The following is a 13,365-nucleotide window of genomic DNA, read 5'->3' on the forward strand; positions in this document are numbered from 1 at the left end:
GTTATTTTTTTCAATATTTCCCAACTAAAACAGGGCAAGGAAGGTGGAAACAAAAGCTAACATTGGACTGCAATCAAACAAAAAGTATGATTTGGTTTGTTTGGAATAATCCACTGCCAAAAGAAATAATGAGTGTCAGCAGTTGCCAGACAAATATCAGTTCTAACAGAGCAAATTCAGATTTTACAGGGTACATCTTTGATATGTTAATATTCAGCTTTCTTCACCACCACCCACCCCCTTTCATTTTTACAAAATATCACACCACCATAGCAACAGGAGTATTTTAACTGACACTTCAGCTGAAATGTCTTTGCCTACTTTCACATCTTACATTTCAACAAAATCACTGCTTTTGCTTCAATTGCAGTAACTGCTATCAGTGCTTACATGTCAGTAGGCAACAGTAGGCTTCAAATGAAGCTTTTAAACTGAGATATTTCCGCTGTCTATTGCACAGACAGGCCAGATGACACATCACAACAACAGGGTTTAATGACTTTTATCTCCAACATTTAAAGTGACTTTCACTGCCGTCAGTGCACACCAGCTGAAACTTTAGCTGCTTAGACTGTACACACCTCAATTATCTCCAGTACTTTGAGTTCAACAGAATTCTGTGTTGCTTTCACTAGTATAGCAGCTGTCAGTTCACCTGCTTTTATTCCTTTTTTGCTGCACCTCATTTCCTCTTCTCTCTTATATGTGGTGGTGCAATTACAGAGTGAATTATATTGCCATAAATTAATACATATGCAAATGCAAAGTCCATTCCACTTCCATTTTTTTTTAATTTTGAAAGTCTTCAAGTGCAAATTTGGCAGTCTGACTGGAGAATGAAAAGTTGATGTTCTCTGAAGCATTACGGTTCATCCTATAAGGACACTGATTTGAACTGTTTTATGGAAACTGCCATTGCTTTTTAAATCACAAAGCAAGGTGTTGTGGGGATTGTGACCACATGGTGGCACTGCAGTGCCAGGGTATTTGAGTTAATCCTCTGGAAATAGAGATTATCTTTGATGGATATCATAGTATGGTGCTAAAGTTTGACCTTAGAACAACTCAAAGCAAGTATTTAAATACACTTTGGTGTGTTGGTGGAAATTTAGGTAAAACTAGACCTTTTCTTGTATGTGTGTCTCTTTACTGTTTAATGTCTCAGAAAGTCACAGAAAATACTAAAGTATTTCCAAAATAATAAATTTCTGCCTCACCAACAGTTATAGTGCTGCAACAGAATTAGTGGTGCCAACAGAATCTGCATAAGTAAAGTTTAGAGCACAGTGTCATGCAGAAGAAATTCAGAGTAATGTATTCCATAGATTTAACAGGAGGACAGAACGTTACAGGGACATGCAACGTATGCAGAGGGAGAATCCTGACCACACAGGTTCATTTCTAGCCTCATTGCTGGGTGTAATCCTTCCTGACACTCCTCAGCTGTCCCTCTCATATAGGGAAAAAGCCTGGACAAGAGTTACTAAACTTGCATGAGAAATAAAGCCATAGGTTTTAAAAGTTTCCTAAACTTGCATGAGAAATAAAGCCATAGGTTTTATTTCTTAGATGACAAAAGGATGTCTTGGAGAGGATGGCATCAGTAACTCTGATTTTGAGTTGGTCAGTGATGCTAAATGAAGACTTAAATTTCAGCTGCAGAAAACTTTAGGATTAACATTTCCCAAGCAGTCAGTCAACAAATGATTGAAGTGGAATTGTGTGCAAATTAAATAGTAGAGGTTCATAAATAAACTTGTGAAACAAAAGTCCAGTGTTGAAAATAAGTATGGGACAGGCAGCACAGCTCTCAAGGATTTTAATTTAAATCTACTGGCTGACATTATTAAAAACTGAGCTTAGGCTGAGCATAACAAGCACAGAAAGATATTTTTGCAGTGGAAAACCTGGAGTCATTAACAATCATGATGACAGCTGTTTCAGGACTGTGAAAGTGAAGTAAACAAGAGTGGGATTTGTAATAAATTTGAATAGTAGTCAGGTATTCATGTACTTGAAAATAAATCACCTTTTCTGTTATTTTAGATCTTAGATCTGCTTTCCTTAAGTGATTCTGTATTTTATCTTGAACTTGTTTACTATCTACTGATTTTATCTGTTTTGTTCTATCTTAATGTATTTTATGTACAGCGTCTTTGAGCTTTTGGAAAAGCGCTTTATAAATAAAATTTATTATTATTATTATTATTATTATTATTTTTCTAGGATGATAAGGTTTAAAAATAGTTAAAGACCTGCTTAAAATACAGGTGAATATTTTTCACATTAGTAGGGGTCTAGTATCAGAGGTTTTAAGGAAAAAATCAAGTCTGCAGAAACAATCGTTAAGGTGCCAAGAATGGTTTTTAAAAAGTTTGCCAAAAGCAGATTAAAGGGAGAGGTGGATGATTTGATTTGGCTCATAACGTCAACAAACTTACTGGCACAGACCATGTAGAAATGATTTCTGCCAGGGATATTCTGCAGTTAAAGTTAAAATTGTGTTGGTTTTGGTAAATATTGTTGCTGATATTTGTAGTCTTTGTAATGAAGAATTTTGCACAGCCATTACATTTATTTTATTTATTAAAAATCACTGAAAATAGCTTGAGGAGGTCTGTTTCGTTTGTAAATCATTGAGGATAGGGTGCTGATACAAAGAAAAAAATACTTCTATGAGTGTTTGGTGACTTTTTTGAAAAATTCTAGTTGAATCAACATTTTTTGTAACCAAGGTTATGTAATAAAAAATACAATTATAGTCAGAAACCCTGAAGCATTCAATATTACTAAGAGATTACCAGATCAAGGGTATGGCTCCGTTGGTGGGTGGATTTGGTAACATGTTGAATCACATCGATTATATGAAGCACTTTAGTGGACTAGACTGTGGTAACTGATTTACATCAGTATCAAAGTCAATACTTCCAAATACGTTCCTGTAATCAGAGAAAACTCAAAATCAAATAAATCAAAGAAATTCATTTATATTACATCTGGGAAAGCTGGGTACAGAGTCAAAAAAATACAACTGGCACATTGAATAGTCAAGGTCGGCTATTCAAAGTTGTGTACTTCACCAAGTGAAATCTGACAGCAAATGAGACAACAACACCACTCTATTTTACCTAGCTGTGAAGTATTGCACCAAACACTACAGTATAAGCACTGAAGTGAAGAAAGGGACAAATTATTCTGCAGTATGGCGATAATCCCCTAAAAAGCACAGGTACTTTTCAGACAAATGAACTGGAGATGTGGAAGCAGAAAATATCAGTGCAAAGCATAAAAAATATATGAGGGTGGTATCTTAGATGGTTCCTGACGGGGACCATTGATTTCGTTATAAAAATGATTGAAGGGAACTTACAGGTTGACCTGTGCTGGGTTAGGGTCAGAATAAAGTAGTCGGAGTGACATTTTTAAAAAATAATGACGAAGAGTTTAATATAGAGAGCTCTAATTACTTTGATGTACACAACACTGCAGGTATACAAACAAAATCAGTATTTCTACATAATTTTATTCCTGCCCCTGTCCTCTATGCTAAACTTTTTTTTTTAATTTTTAAATTTTGCACAACCGTTGTATTTATATATTTATTTATGGGTATTATATCCTCTCTGAAAATGGCACAAACCACAATTATCTGATACAAAAAAAACTCAAAGTATTTTTTTTTTTGTATCTCAGCAAAGGGAAAGCCTGCTTGCTCCCACCACACAATGCTTTATTGTAATTCTGCCAAAAAATTAAATAAATAAATAAAACGAACATGACAACTACTGAATGTGGAAAGGGCTTGGCAACCTTGTCATCTCCATGCCTATGGAGAGTGCTGTCACTAACATTACTGTAGTACCTGTCTGGACTGATGGAGAGGCAAATAATGAGCAGTGACACATGATTTGAAGCCACCGCACTCCGCATTCAATAGACTACACCAGCCAGCTTTTGGCTTCGAACCAAAAGTGGCTGGGGAGAGGGAGATTTGAGGAGAGACTTTGTCGGGCTTCAGGGAACGTGATGCTGAGGTCAACCTGCTGAGCGTCTCTGACTGAAATACTTCAATCCCAGAGGGAGATGAAAGGACTGATGAAGGGGCTGGAGGTGGTCATTATTTTCCTCCAAGAAGAAGAAACAAAAAAAGGATAATAAGCCAGCACAGTGCTTTAGTTTGAACTTTGAAATGACAATTCTCCCTATGTGCGTTAGATGGCGCTATTGTCCATATAATGGTTAAACCTATGGTCAAATCCAAATGTTCTCAAGTCAGTATTACAGGTACAAGGACTAAACATAACACTAATATGAAGATGGTTTCTGTTTTAATATAATATGCATTTTATGACATGCATTTATTATGTAGCATGGCAACAGTTTTGGTATCATTAATACTAAGTTTGAATAGGGTTTGATTGCATGCTTATGTAATGACGACTTCTAAGCAAAGAAGAACTGCAGTCAACAACAGAAATAAACTACCGAATACAAGATAGATACTGTAACAAATGAGCATATGATTGTTAAAAAAACAATAAACCTTCTTTGACAATGAAATGAATATCAATGTATGTGTTCGTGCTCAGTTTTCCACTCCTGAGGTTCCTGCATAATTTCTGGTGATGTAACTAATTTGACATACCATAAACAGCCCCTTTTTCTTGTGATGCTTCCTGACTGTGTGCAGGCTGGTTTGTTTGCTTCATGTACCTGGGGTTAATATGGCACAAGCCCCATGTTGTCATATTAAATGAAGATGCATGGCACTAAAAGGCTTACATCCCGCAGCCACTTTGCCTTCATGTGATCTTGGTGCATTGAAGGATTACCTCACGTTCCCTTCCTTCTTGTACATGCTATAGGCTCCCACTTTAATGAAGAGGAGCAACTGTAAACACGCAGTATGTCATGATTGTGCTCATGTATTATTTGATATTCACAAAGGAATTGGCTTTGAATAGACAGATCGTGGTAATCCCATTTGCTTGGAAATATCTGTGAAGGTAAATGAAAGTGTCAAGAATGCCTCATTATAAATGATTCAGAAAGCATGAGAAGTGTACAGCAAAATTATAGAGCACACATGCAAACACTGACTTCATTACTGAGAAATTGTTTAGTTGCCTTTGAACTTATCTGACTGAACTTGCGACTTGTATGTAATTTTGTCTGTAATGTACGTGTTTTTTCGTAAATCCTATTAAATCTAGGATTTATGCACTGAGAATACAACAAGAATACAACATATCCAAAATGACAGAAACATACATTGATAATACCAGCTGTCTAACTGCACTTTCTGTTAATGTTAACCCTATTGTAAAAATTACAAAAAAAGTTTGAGTCCTGAAAATGCACAACTCTTAATGAAAAATTGATGTGCTCTTGGGGCTGTATAGTCAAAATTGTTTCTCCATGAATCTGAGATCGGTTCCAGGTGTACAGTAGAAACAGCATGAAGTATTATGCAGGAATGAGAGGAACACTTTCTCACAACCTCAACGGAGCAAGGTGGCCCGCTCCACATCAAAATGGAAAATCTTCTACACCTGACAGAGCTCATCTGACAGGAGAGCGGTGTGTCATTATAGGTGACTCATTATCTGCTCTACTTGGTGTGTGTGTGTCCGTGGTTGTGTGTCTGTGTGTGTGTGTTTTGCCTGAGAATTAGCTTGTGTGTGCACAACTGCATGGTATGACATTTTCCCTTTGAGTGCCAAAGCAATTACAAAGGCATCATGTTTGATGCAAATAGAGTGTTACACATCAAAGAGGTGGCAAGTTTTCTACATGTATAAGATGCAGCAGTGACAAAGGGAGTCAGCATTTTACTAAATGTGACAATTCTCTGACCTTTACTGCATGTCCACTGCTGTAACTCACAAACATGCTCACATTTTCTCTCAAAATGTGACAACTTTTCTCTTTCTTGTCCTTCCATTCATCTCTATATGCTCACAGGTGTATAACTCACCTGTGATCTCATAAGATCTTGCTTTGACTCTGCCTTGCTGGGGAGAGCTGTTCTCAATCCACAATTTACTGATTTCAATAGGTGGCGTGGCCGAAAAAAAAGCAAGCAAACAAATAAAACAAAAGGCGTTTTTCACTGGAGTGGCTGTGAGGATGATATTAATTAGCATAATTGCAATGACCATGTGGACTGAGATTATTGTGTGGCTGCTAGGCTGTCTGTTCTATTGTAGCTCCTCTTAGAGCCTGTGGATTGCTCATTGACTCACCCAGCAGTAGCGTTTCCTAGCAACGCCTCTTGAATGTACTGTACAGTACTTCCCCATCTCATGGGCGCCTTTAATAATCTGCTTTGCTATTTCCATGTAAGCTTTGTTAAAAGATTTATGGTGCATCTGAAACTGTAGCTTTTCTTGCTACTGTTTTAGTTCAAGTGTGTTGCAGGAAACATTGCAGGTTCATGGGACAAAATGTAGTTTACAGCAGGGCTTTTCCATGCACGCTTCTCTGACAAGAGAATTAACATGCTGCAGGAATGTACGGACTCCGGCTCGTACAGTGAGGGAAAAAATGCTGATTAACGTTCACTGCTCACTCTGAATTGCCCCAGAATGATAGCACTGTTCTGTTGAAGAATGGCTTTGACCGGGGCAATTTAATTAACTGTACCACATGCCTGATAGACAGTTTTAATAAGTGGGGATAATTTCACTGGAGGACCTCGCTGTCATGACAAAGCTCCCTGAATGCAAACATCATGGTGTTACACACTGTAACTGTGCTGCGGCCTCGGTATATTCTGATACAGAAGTGCGGCACGATTTAATGGATAACTAAATGTGATACTCCTCGGTGTCTCAGCAGCAGAGAGTGTAAAACTAGTGCTTTAGAAAGCTATGAGCTGAGGGCAGTAGCGATTGGAAAATGGTGATCTGTTTACAGGTGATGAATCTTGGCATTACATGTATTGTTGTTGCCTGAGTCTGGCTGTGAAATTTATGGCCCGTATAAGGGCTCCTCATCATGTGGCTGACAGACAGTATATATTCTCCCGGACAGGGAATCATGACTCTTGCTGCCTTGTGAAATTGCGACTGAGACCCCTCTAAATCACCATACAGGGAGTCTGTCTGCATGTGGGTTGCTATGTAGACTTCAAAGCTTCGGTCTTGGCATGGAAGTAAAGTGTGCATGCCTTTATGTTTTCATATTTTTATTTTCCAACCCCCTCACCTCCATCGCTTTACCTTTTTTCCAGGGTGATATATTTGTATTCTACGACCATGATGACACATCCCTCATGCACAGCCAGATTCTTCACGGTTCTATCAGCTGTTTTTGTCTATAATTAACCGGACATGTAGGGTCTGCGGCTTCACAAGTGCAACGTGTTTTCCCACATCGTGTTCACCTTGCTGCTTGTCCACCTCCTCTCGTTGCTTTGTTTTATTCACGTCTCCTATTGAACTTCCCTTCCTCATCGGGAGCTAACCCAGCCCCGTGACTGCTCGACTGCCACATCCAACATCTTAGTGTCACACACACTGAGCTCCTCTAATTCTGCTTCAGTTCCCTATTCTTTCTCTCTCTTTTCACCTGTTTCTGTCCACTGCTTTTCCCTGCGGTGAAGAAGATGTTGTCTCCCATCTGGCTGACTTCACAGCAGACTGACAGTCTCTTGCAGTTCTCGTGTACCTCCCTGCTGCACAGTGCCCACTGCCAGGAGCCCCACTGAATTAATCCAGGCAAATTTCTTTTAATGTAACCACCGCCAGACAGCCAGTAAAATCCGGAAAGATTCTACATTGTTGTAATACAGAAAAGGCCCTTTGTGGCTTTAGTGTGAGTAAGACATAGCACATTACTTTCTGCTGCCTGTATGTGAATAGGCCATTCCATTAAGTGTCTTGGATAATAAATGTACAGTGCAGTTTTTTTTCTTTCCTTTTGGATCATCAGTCATCTTGCATGCTTAATCGCTCTTTAGCTTCAGTGACTGCAGGGAAGAAATCTGACACTGATATTACCCCACTGAGATAAGATCCTTCAGCATCAGTTTTACAAGGATTTCAGAAATCATGTGAGCATTAGGCTTCCAGCATTAGTCACTTTTTTCTCCTTAAATATCCTCAAAACATTTTACTTCAGTATATGTTCATAATGCAACAACTGTGTACCTTTGATGTGAAGGTGCATTTAAAGAAATTCAAGTCCAAATCCTGCAGCACACATACAGCATAGTACTGGAAGATGCTGCCCTGCACTGTGTCTTAATTAAGCCATTAGGCAGCGCATTTTCGAGACCTGGACACGTCTGGTGTTAATGAGCCACCTCAGCTGTCCACTGTGGTTACTTTCAAGACCATGTGGTTATCTTTGGGCGAGGATAAAATGGAATGAGGAAGCATGAGCCAGCAGTGAGAACTCGCAGTGAGGTGATTAAAGGTAGTAGTGAAGGCCCTTTCTGGGAGCAAAAGATTAAGACGATGCTACTTTTCTCATCTTCCTCAAAGCCGAAGCCATTTCATGTGGCCTCTACAGGCTGCTTCATCCGGAGCCAACATTTCTCGGCTGCAGATCACAAATGAAGATACACATATTCAAATATGTTTTGATGAGAGTGGCTATCATTAGACGATAAATTGAAAGATTGGCTTGGCACATCACAGAGTGCATTTGAAATTCCTCCTGCTGAGGATTTGGCGACAGAAGAGATTTTATGTGTCCAGAGCCAAATATTTGCAAATATGCAAAGTACAGTAGCTCTTTTGACAGTGAGGTATCAGACATTTATAAAATAGTGTGCATTTCGAGTTGATTATCCCAATAAAAGGAGGCAGAAAGTATAAAATTATTTGCAAGAAAAAATGTGCAAACAAAAATGCCTGATTTTATGTAGTGCTGATTTGCTGTTTTTTTTCTGTTTTAGAGATATTTTCCTTTGGGATTTTAGTTGTAATGCTTGCTCTTATCTGCTGTAAGTTTGTTTTACACTATCAGTAGGTTTCATGACATTGCTATGGGTGAGATTGTCCTATTGATGGCTTGGCTTTTATATCCCTGGAACAATTACAGTCTTCGGTCCTGTGCCCTGTGGCAACCAAAAAATAAATAAATATCTCAATGTTAAATTGCTGAAAATTTTTGGTATTCATGAAAAATATATAACAGGTATCGTGTAGGTAGCATGGAAGGTGTTGGCATTTCTTGGGATCGCAACAAACTGAGTAACTGAAGAAGTACAAAGTCTACAGTTCATTAATTACACACCAGAGAAGAAGAAGAGGTGATGACATGCGACAAAAGGCCATGCAATGATACTGGATTTTGCCAATTTCCAATATGCCAATATTTCCCTGCTTTTTTAAGCCAATACTGAAATATACAAGTATATTTTTTCCATTTAATTGCAGAGAAAAACACCTGTAGTTGATATAACACATTATTCTGAATACTCTTACCATGTTGCCAGTTGTAGACAAAATACAGTGTTTTTCAAATGTACACATTCAACGAGCAAAAATAGGAAAACTATTTCAACTTCTATACAAAACAAATCACTTCCATTTTTAGATAAGATTTTCAAACTAAACTGGACACTCTAAGCCTGACAGTCATTATCTACCTGTTGGTGTTCATTTTGAGCAGAAGCCAATAGTTCATTTTCAAGCCTTTACTGGCTAATATTGATGACTTGCAGATACTATCAGGCGTCTCCACCATAGAGGGTGTAATGTATGAATCCCACCCGCTCATTTCAATGTCACTGGGGGTTGTGGGAACTTGTACAGGGCATTTTTCAAAACTAAAGGATTGATTCATTGAGATTTATGGATTTATTGATAATGGAAATAACTGATAGTTGCATCCCTGTACATAAGTGTTAATGGAAGATAAAGCTAAAATCATTCTGACCCCACTAATCTGCTTTTTAAGCCCTTTGTTTGGCTTTTCCCTCTTGCTTGTTTTATCTTTCATACGCACAGCTCCTGAGGTGACAGGCCTTAAGGACTTAAGTTTTTTAATCCGCATGCTGAAAGTCTTTTCCCTTTATGGTGATAATTTGTACCTATCAGAGGAAGGTCAGCGTCTTTTCAGGAACCGACACAAGCAATTTCTTCCTTGTGTCTGTAATTCTGTTCGGCATGATAGAAAATGCCTACGTGAACATGTACTTTGTGCATTTAGGGCAGTATGTGTGTGGGAGGTATGTGTTGATGTGCATGTTTTATATAGTGCATGTATGAGAGAATGTGCTTGAAAGCCCATTACAGATTCCAGTTCCATACATCCTTCATGTATCACTCAGGGGGATAATCAGATTAGAGTGAGTCACACTTGACCTCGCATGCAAAGGACTGAAATAGATCATAAATATTGGTGCAATGTGTTCACATTACTGATACGTTACTAATATGTCACACGAATGTTTGATAATATGCCACTTGAATGGCAGAATGGTGAATTTGTAATATCTTTTAATTTATGCTATATATTTCAGAAGGACAATTATTTCTGGGCTTTGTCAGTTTCAGAGGCGACAGAGCAAATGATTCAGATGAAAGGTTGTTTTGAAGGCATTCATAAAGCCAAGGTCTCCCTTCTTCGCTGCTTTCACTGATTTCCTGATGTGGAGCCAGCCATTGTACTGTACATAGATGATGCCATTAGCACAGATACATTAAACATGAGCCATGAGTCGGGCACTGGAATAAAATGGAGCAGATGGTAAGCATATTTTGAGCTGAGCTCGAATGAATAATTCCCCCAACTGATGACACAGCAATGCCAGCGACAGCTTTGAAAACTTCCAACTTGTTGTGTGAAAAGTTTCAGCGAGTATATTTGATGCCTTTTGTTCGTCTAGATGTTTCAAACCTTGGAATGGCACGTTTTGAGGGATTCTTTGAGAGATATGAATGCGAAAACACGTCAAAGTGTGGAAATTTGAAAAGAAAACACAATCAAGAAAAAGCCCAACACCTTTCAAGCTCGACTTCAAATTGAATCCCTTTCGTTTGCACTACGCTCACCGTGATGATCTTTGGTTTACCTTTATAAACAAGCTGTTGCTGTGTGTGACATTCTCCTTTTACAGCGGCTTAGCTTTGCAGGTTCAGATGCTGGATGCTTGTCCTTGAGGGGACAGTTGCCCTCAGACCCACCTGTCAGTTTAAATAAGAGGTGGCAGGGAATTTTGCAGCGCATTTCCTGGTCGTACTGAGGGTACAATCCATTACAATAAAGTGTTATACCTCAATAGAATTTCTTTGCAGAGTGAGGTTTGTATTTCCAAAATCCAAACTTTCAACCGATGCTTAGATGAATGACTTACTCACACACTCAGTCTGGTCAGGCATGCACAGCTCATTATGTGTTGAGGCCGATTTTCTTTTCCACATCAGCTCACATGTTTGGTAAAGGTTCTAGTTTTTGTCACTCCACTGGGTACTAACAAATCAAAGAGTGACATTGTGCTTTCAACAGTTTGCTTTTAAAAGCTCATCTCTGTCCGTAAACACTTCGTTTCATGTCACTGGGAAACATCAGAGCTAGCTCCCTCTAATAGCTCATTGTTAAAATCTTATTTGGTCTTGGCAGCTTGCTTTTTCAGTCATGATGAGCTTTGACATTCGATGGCAAGGCAACTCCGCGAAAGCACCATAGTCATTAGTTCTGCTGCATGGGAATATTTTTTACAGTAAAGTTTTGTTTGACTGCATTATGCATTACAGTTGCTGAATGATTTATTCCATCTGACAAGTAGCCCATAATTGAATGTAGCTTTCAAATGCAACGCTGTGAAAGCTATCACACTCACCCACGTTCGACTCCATCGCCTCCAGGAAGTATACTCCCCATTTCCCCCCAATTAAGATCATTTCTGTGTGTTATTACTTTCAGTATAACTCTAATAATGAAATCCGCAGAAAGCAAAGAAGGGTCAAATGTAAGTTTGAGAAAATGTATTAAGTTGTATATTAATACAGCTGCACTTCTCTGAAAACTTTTTCTTTTTAATAGAGAAGCTGCTCAGTCAAACAGATGTAAACAGTTGAAATGTTCTTCTTCTCTTGTGTATCTGTGGGGATTTACTATTCCCAATCTGACTCAGCCGCTCATTAGCCCATTTAACCGAAGTTAAACTGAAACACATCTGTTTCCTTTTGAGAGCCACCATACGTCACTCGTGCCAAAAGTGACCTTACCTTCCTCAGCTCATCTATATCTGTTATAGTCCCAGCTTCTGTCACTTCTATTGATCTAATCAGTCCTTCAAAATAACAGCAAGGGAAGAAAATTAAGCCCTTTTTGTGGCCACATGACCTTGACGCAAAGGAAGACAGAAAGGGAAAAGAAACAGTGCTTCATTCTGCAACATTTAGTCCAATCAGCTCCCTGAGGCTGAACGCCAATGGGAGCTCTGGCTCCTGTGGAGAAGGAAAGTGGAGGCTGTAAGCCTGCTCTATTTTTCTATAACATCAAAAATGCATGCGAGTGAAGTGCATTATGAATTACATGCAGAGCCACATCTAACAAATTCATATAGCCTTTAAACACCTGGCTGTTCAACAGCTCGGCATAATAACTAACTGCCACCTTCATTATGGAACATCCGGGGTGGATTATTAATGTTCTGCTGTGTCTGCTTTGAAGAAATATACACCGAGGAGACACAAATGTGACTTTTATTATTATGTACATGGCTGTTTTTTTCGCAGCAATTTACACACTAGCAGCAGAGATTCTTCACCATTTATTTTACATTGTTGTTTGGGATTCCTACCTTTTTATCTGAATGAACAAGTAATAGTAGCTGCACAGAACTTTTGATTTATTCAGAATTGTACTAACTAGGTAGAAAATAGGTAAAAGAAAATTGTACAGATGCCAAAATTCTGTTGTAATTGCATATTAGCAAACAGTCAAGTGTTTGTGTACAGTGAAGGGAGTTTTTTGGCAGCATGTAAACACCTGACTACTGAGGGAAGAATCCAACACTGTTTACAACCAAAGTAACAAATGGAACACAGTGTAGACTCCTGAAATATTCATCCCACTGCCACAGCAGACGCTGCAAAGGCAGTGAAAAGACAATGATGAAGTGAATGACCAACAGCAGGGCAGAGACTTTGTTCAGCCAAGTGAAACAACCCTTCAGTCGACTGTGGGTTTTATTCCTTCTGCTCTAAGTATAGAGAGAAATGGCTCGCCAAAACCTCCTTTCTAAAGAAAACATACAATATGCAAAATGTTTCTGCCTCTAAATTACAACATGTAAGGTCGTGGCAACATGGAGATGCAATGCATTCTGGTTGCAGTTGCTAGGTAACAAGTGTTTCATGGGGAAACCCTCATTATGAAGTATTTAAAATGCGTCATTAATTG

Source organism: Amphiprion ocellaris, chromosome 11 (assembly GCF_022539595.1).
Source record: "Amphiprion ocellaris isolate individual 3 ecotype Okinawa chromosome 11, ASM2253959v1, whole genome shotgun sequence".
Lineage (NCBI taxonomy): Eukaryota > Metazoa > Chordata > Actinopteri > Pomacentridae > Amphiprion > Amphiprion ocellaris.